The following is a 5699-nucleotide window of genomic DNA, read 5'->3' as shown; positions in this document are numbered from 1 at the left end:
AGCTATACCAGATAATAGATCAGAAGCCAAAATAGAAACAAGACACCCTTTAAGACAAGAGGATGAATTTATCAAAGAATTGATGAAAATCCAATCCAGTATCTCCGTTTGGGGTTTGCTAATGTCTTCTCCTAGCCATAGAAAGGAAATCATGAATCTTCTAAGATAAACACCTGTCCCAGCTAACATCAACCTAGAAGATTTAGCCCATACAATTGCAAGCTTGGTCAGGCACGTACTATTACCTTCACTAATGAAGACCTGCCAAAAGAAGGGTCCAATCATACTAAAGTCCACAATATAACTGTGGATTGTTTAAACCAAAGGGTTCCTCTATGCTTACTTGACAATGGAGATGGCTTAAATGTATGCTCATTAGGGACTACTCAATACCTTGGCCTAGAAAACGATATCCATCTCTCAAGTGTTATAATTAAGGCATTTGATAATCATGGAACCAACGTTGAGGGAGATATTACCATCGACATCACTATGAGACTCATGCACTTTCAAGTGACTTTTGTAGTAATTTATGCACTTTCTAATTTTAACTTCTTACTTGGAATATCATGGTTGCATTCACTAGGAGCCATTCCGTCCACACTCTATCAAAGGGTAAGTTCTACCATGGTGATGATACATTCAGCAAATTCAGGGATCCAGAGCCTCATTTAGAATTTATGCCACATCAGAACGAGCTGCCACTCTTAGTGAAATTTAAAGAACTAGATAATGAAGAAATGATTCTATTACTTGGGTCTACTAACATCATAATAGTGCGTGTATTAAAGTCAATGGATCCGGCGGTCTATAAGACTGCCGCTATAATAACGGCGTTCCTTCAAAGGCCGCCGCCTAGAAAATTAAATATGAATTAAGCGGCGGTCTTTATAAATTGGAATTATAGTTTTTAATTTTGAACTGCATTTTAACCGGTCTAAAACTACTTAAGACCAGAACCTAAATCTTTGTTTCTCGTTCCCTTTACTCTAAATGTATGGAGCCCTTGAAACTCCTTAGAAATGGCGGCAAACGGATTGAGCAAGCTTGTGAGGAGAGGTCTCGGAGGAAGATATCGACGCATGCGACTCTGTGAGGAGAGGTATAACAAGAGCAAGCTTGTCCATTCCATCATGCGTCACTTTGCAGAAACGACTCTGTGAGGAGTGGTTGGTCGGTCATTGGATTATTCGTTCTCAATCTCGGCTTTCTTCTCCGATCTTCTAAACCCAAACCCATTTCCACCATCCCGGCGATCACTTGTCCATCTCTTCTAGTTCTTCTATTTTGATTGGTCTGCGATCGATTGCTTTGTCATCGATTCTGGGTTTGAAGTTTTGCCAACAAATAAAATGACCAAGAAGATAATGCGGAAGTCCTTCGTTCCCGGTTGCTACAGGGCGGAGATCCCACCGGAAGAAGATTATGTTCTACCATCACCAAATTACTGTCAACAGCTTTACATTTTTTGAGGTAACCCTGCAAAGTCAATAATCTTTTTAGATGATGTTTCACCTAGTGTAAATTCATTGTTTCCAAGTTATACTAATAATGTATAGTGGTGAGAAAATTCCATGGGAGAGTTTTCCTCTCCTTAAAAGAAAAATACAAGAAAATTATAGAGACAACAGTAGTGAAAAATTACAAAACAGCCCAGTACAAACTTTCCCTATTGATCCTTTGTTTGCTAAGCAGGTATAATTGATAACAGATCAATGTTGTCCTGGTCCTATTGATGAAGATATATCAATTCTAGATTGGTGGAACTGTTTAATACTCTCTAAAGTGGGTTATAGAATAAAAGACACGTGGGAAAAAAATTCTTTCCTCTTGTGGACAATATGGACAAGCAAAAATGAGTTCATATTCTAAGACAAAACCCCTAACCCTGTTATGATTGTAGAAAAAGCTAAACAAATATTACTAGACCACAGTACAGGGTGGGATGGGAGCTAGAAACTTTCTTTAGAAAGGCTGGAAAGAGGCTCACAAGTACCATTTAGTGGGTTGGGAGCAAATCTGCAAACCTCAGTCACAGGGTGGGCTAGGAATAAGACATTTAAAGCTATAGCTTTGCAGTGAGCTGATATGGAAGGGCCATCTTATGCACTCCTGTCTTCAATCTTTATCCATTCAAAGATTGATGAATATAGCTTTGATGACTATTACCGATAATTTAATTTTTTGTTTTATTTTATTTTACTTTATTTTGGTCATCCTGTATCCTCTTTCAGCTAGCTAGCGAAAATGGTGCTACTTGTTGATTGTTCTATTAATGGCTATGTGACACAATTCTCATGTCATTAGTGCTCTCTGGCATTCTCTACAAGATAGGCTAAATAGGGTCTCCTTTTGATGATCCTTTCTTCACAACTCCATTTCAAAGCATGTATGACCCGAACATGCTCAGTTCAAATGCGATTCCCTTTGGAAATTGGAAATTCAGATATGCATCCTGTTGGATTCAGATATGACCCGAACATGCTTAGTTTCTATATCTAGCAACTAATGATTGTGAAGGAAAGATGAGAAAGATTCATGAATGCATTCGTTTCATGATGGTTATCTCCAAAGCTTCTGAGGAAATCACCCCCCAAAAAAAGTTATATTGCTCTCAATTGATGGGCAAGGAACTCTAATTATTTCCTTTAATGTTGCAGTATTGCTATGCGATGTCATTTCATATGCTTGTTGTTACTATTTCTGCAGTTCTAACTTTGATATTTGGTGTCAGGCCCTTTGAGTTCCTGTCAGTAGGCTTGTACAAGCTGCTGATTCAGTTTCGGTATAGTTCTCTTTAATTATTTTGCAATTTTACCTTTATTTCCCTTGCTTTTATTCTTCCCTTTTTAGTGAAATCTCTTCTACATTTACCTGATTGACATGCAAGGTCAACAGCCTTGTGTGAACTCATAGAAATCGTACCTTAATTTTGTTTAATGGTTCATTTTCCCCCACTATATTATAAAATGACTTGATTTCTACATCTTTATATCTTGATTGAACATGTATAACAGGTCTGTCTGTCTAAAGGTTTGGGTGCGCCAATTGTATCTGTCATTGTAGGTTCAAAGAGCTTTATTGCCAAGGTATTGGTGAACTACTTGCAATTACAGTAGTGTCTTTCCTTTGTAGAAATGGATACCCATGCTACATCTCCTATGGGAGGTACTTGGGTACCTTCAAGAGGGGCACCATGAGATGTCCTCTGAATCAAAAATCAATTAGATTATGGTAATTAATTAATGTTCCTGTACCATGCCAAATAAGCAAATCCTACAGGTTTCTAGAACCAAAGGCCCACCACAAACTAAAAGAAAGGAAAAATATCCAAGTCATAGCTTGTGACATGGAATGCTAGAGCACTACTCATTGGAATTTGATTGTTTTGTCACTTTCCCTAACTATATAACTTAACTTCAACATAGATTTTGACTATATCTTAATAACAGACTCTTTCTACCAAGTGACCGATCCTTTGGTAAGATCAAGTGATTAATGCTTCAGCCCCAGTTGAGTCATAAGATATGAACACCAAGCTGTATCCGTGGATATTGAGCTGTAATACCAAAGATTCAAAACCATATTACAGCAGTCAGCATGCAACTTCATCATTAGAGAAATGAATAATAAATCTAGATTAATTAGAAAAATTAGGAAACCCCATTTGGCCATTTCATCAAATTGATTAAAAAAAAAGGAAATCCAACTTTGACCAATTTGACTGATTGAAAGATTTTAATTCATGCATATAAGTCATCCTACGCTCTTCAGTTTATATCAAGAACATATGCAGGCTATATTATTAATAAATAATTTGCAACTTTTGCTTCACAAGGTTCATGATTTTCTGATGGCAAACCCAGATCCTTTAATACCCATGTAAGATCTTATAACATCATATTTTTTCGTGGAAATTTATAATGTGGTCGAATTTCTTATGCATTTCTTTTCCAACCAGAAATTGGAAGATATTGCATGCAGCTTCATCATATGAATGAAGTAGGTGACCTTAAAGGGAGACAGGACATGGGTGTTAAATTAGGAAATTTTCAGCCACATAATTCTGTAAGCCAATATCTAGCATATCATGCTTTCATCATATTCTAGTTGAAAAATATTTGGAAAGACTAGTCATAATTTGGGCAAGAGACACATAAGAACCATGGAGTCGACCTGCCGGAGTCTTGTTTTTATAGTTTGACAAGCTAAGTTTGTTTTCCTTATTCCCGCAGTCTTCCAATCCAAACAGATCCAAAAGGTGGTGTTATTCTGTTGTTTTTGTTGATGTCAAACTGATTCTCAAGCTAATCCTAATAAAATCAGCAATTAGTTACCATATATTTAATCATTTTATATCAGAGCATAAGTTTGATATCCACTGTTTTTGGCTGGCTTTCCTTTCAGGGGAAAACTTGGCGATGATTTTTATTGATTTAGAAAATAATGGGTTATTCAGCTTTAAGACAATTTTCCAGTAGTGTAGACTGTAGTGTAGTTTAACCCTAAAGAAAGATTTTGTATTAATGATTTTGCTCTTGTTTATTTCTGTTATTTTTATTTTGGGAATCATAACCCATTGCTCTTATGTGTTATTGTTGTAGTTTAAGCCTGAGGAAATAACTCCATCATGAATGACTTTGCTGAACCTGGATCGCTTGCTCCAACTGGCTTACACCTCGGTGGCACAAAGTATATGGTGATCCAAGGAGAACCAGGGGTTGTTATTCGAGGGAGGAAGGTGATACTTTCACATCCTTTCTTAACCCATCAACTTCTTTATTTGTATGCTAGTAGATGATATTTAAGGCTTAATGTAAGGCACAACATTTCACATTGCTCAAATGGTTATTGCTAATGGGGCCGAAATTCTCAAATTGTAGGGCATCTATTAGATTTGTCAAATCCTTTTTTCTTATTTTTTTGTGGGCTAATGGGGTAGCTCTCTCCCAAACCAAGGTGAAGGCAGGATTCAACCTCAAGTCTCTGTAATATCCATCCATACATTACAAGAAAGTTAGTTGGCACCTTCTATTGAAGTGTATATATTTTGGATGATCAAACAGAAGGTTGTATCGATAACATGGAGATGTTCCTGGTGCATTGCTGAAAAGGGCTGTGAGAATCAAGAAAGTTAGTTGGCACCTTCTATTGAAGTGTATATATTTTGGATGATCAAACAGAAGGTTGTATCGATAACATGGAGATGTTCCCAGTGCATTGCTGAAAAGGGCTGTGAGAATGGTGTGAGCACAGTTTTGTGAGGATTGAATCTGCTCACATTTGATGTTGTTTGCCCTTGATAAGTGATTCATTACTAGTATGCCCTTATGGATGCTATAGAATATTTTGAACTACTATTTGATATTCCAATTAATTGCTTAAAATTCAACCCATGTAAATTTTAGTTACTATTCTTATCTTTATAGTTAAAATACTTGAATATGATTCTAATATTTATATGTTTTGATTTGCAGGTTCGACCAATATGTTAAGCGGATTTGCATTGGAAGATGTGCTGCATTATTAGAGAATTTGATTATTTTTTTAAGTTCTTGTACTATTTATATGTCAATTGGATATTGTATTTGAACAATGTCTTTTGGAAAATTTAATATATAATCTTTGAATTAATAGATTTCATTTTAATTTGATTTTTATCAAATGGTTTTGCTATATTAATTAGGTATGGAAATGCT

General features: G+C 36.1%; 1 long non-coding RNA gene across 2 annotated transcripts; it reads left to right on the top strand.

Moving 5' to 3' along the window:
- Nucleotides 1–821: 821 nt before the first annotated feature.
- On the top strand, nucleotides 822–5665 carry LOC148874313 (uncharacterized). 2 transcript variants are annotated; one of them, XR_016105310.1, is made up of 5 exons: nucleotides 920–1473; nucleotides 2735–2785; nucleotides 3018–3089; nucleotides 4605–4741; nucleotides 5478–5665. It is a non-coding gene; the product is annotated as an uncharacterized LOC148874313 (long non-coding RNA). The 2 variants fall into 2 exon arrangements; XR_016105311.1 differs by lacking the exon at nucleotides 3018–3089 and having other exon boundaries at nucleotides 822–1473.
- The last annotated feature ends 34 nt before the right edge of the window (nucleotides 5666–5699 follow it).

This window comes from Nelumbo lutea, chromosome 1 (genome assembly GCF_056320005.1).
Source record: "Nelumbo lutea isolate HS-2025 chromosome 1, American lotus-T2T, whole genome shotgun sequence".
Lineage (NCBI taxonomy): Eukaryota > Viridiplantae > Streptophyta > Magnoliopsida > Proteales > Nelumbonaceae > Nelumbo > Nelumbo lutea.
The sequence above is the reverse complement of the archived record's forward strand: the minus strand, read 5'-3'. Positions and strand labels throughout refer to the sequence as shown.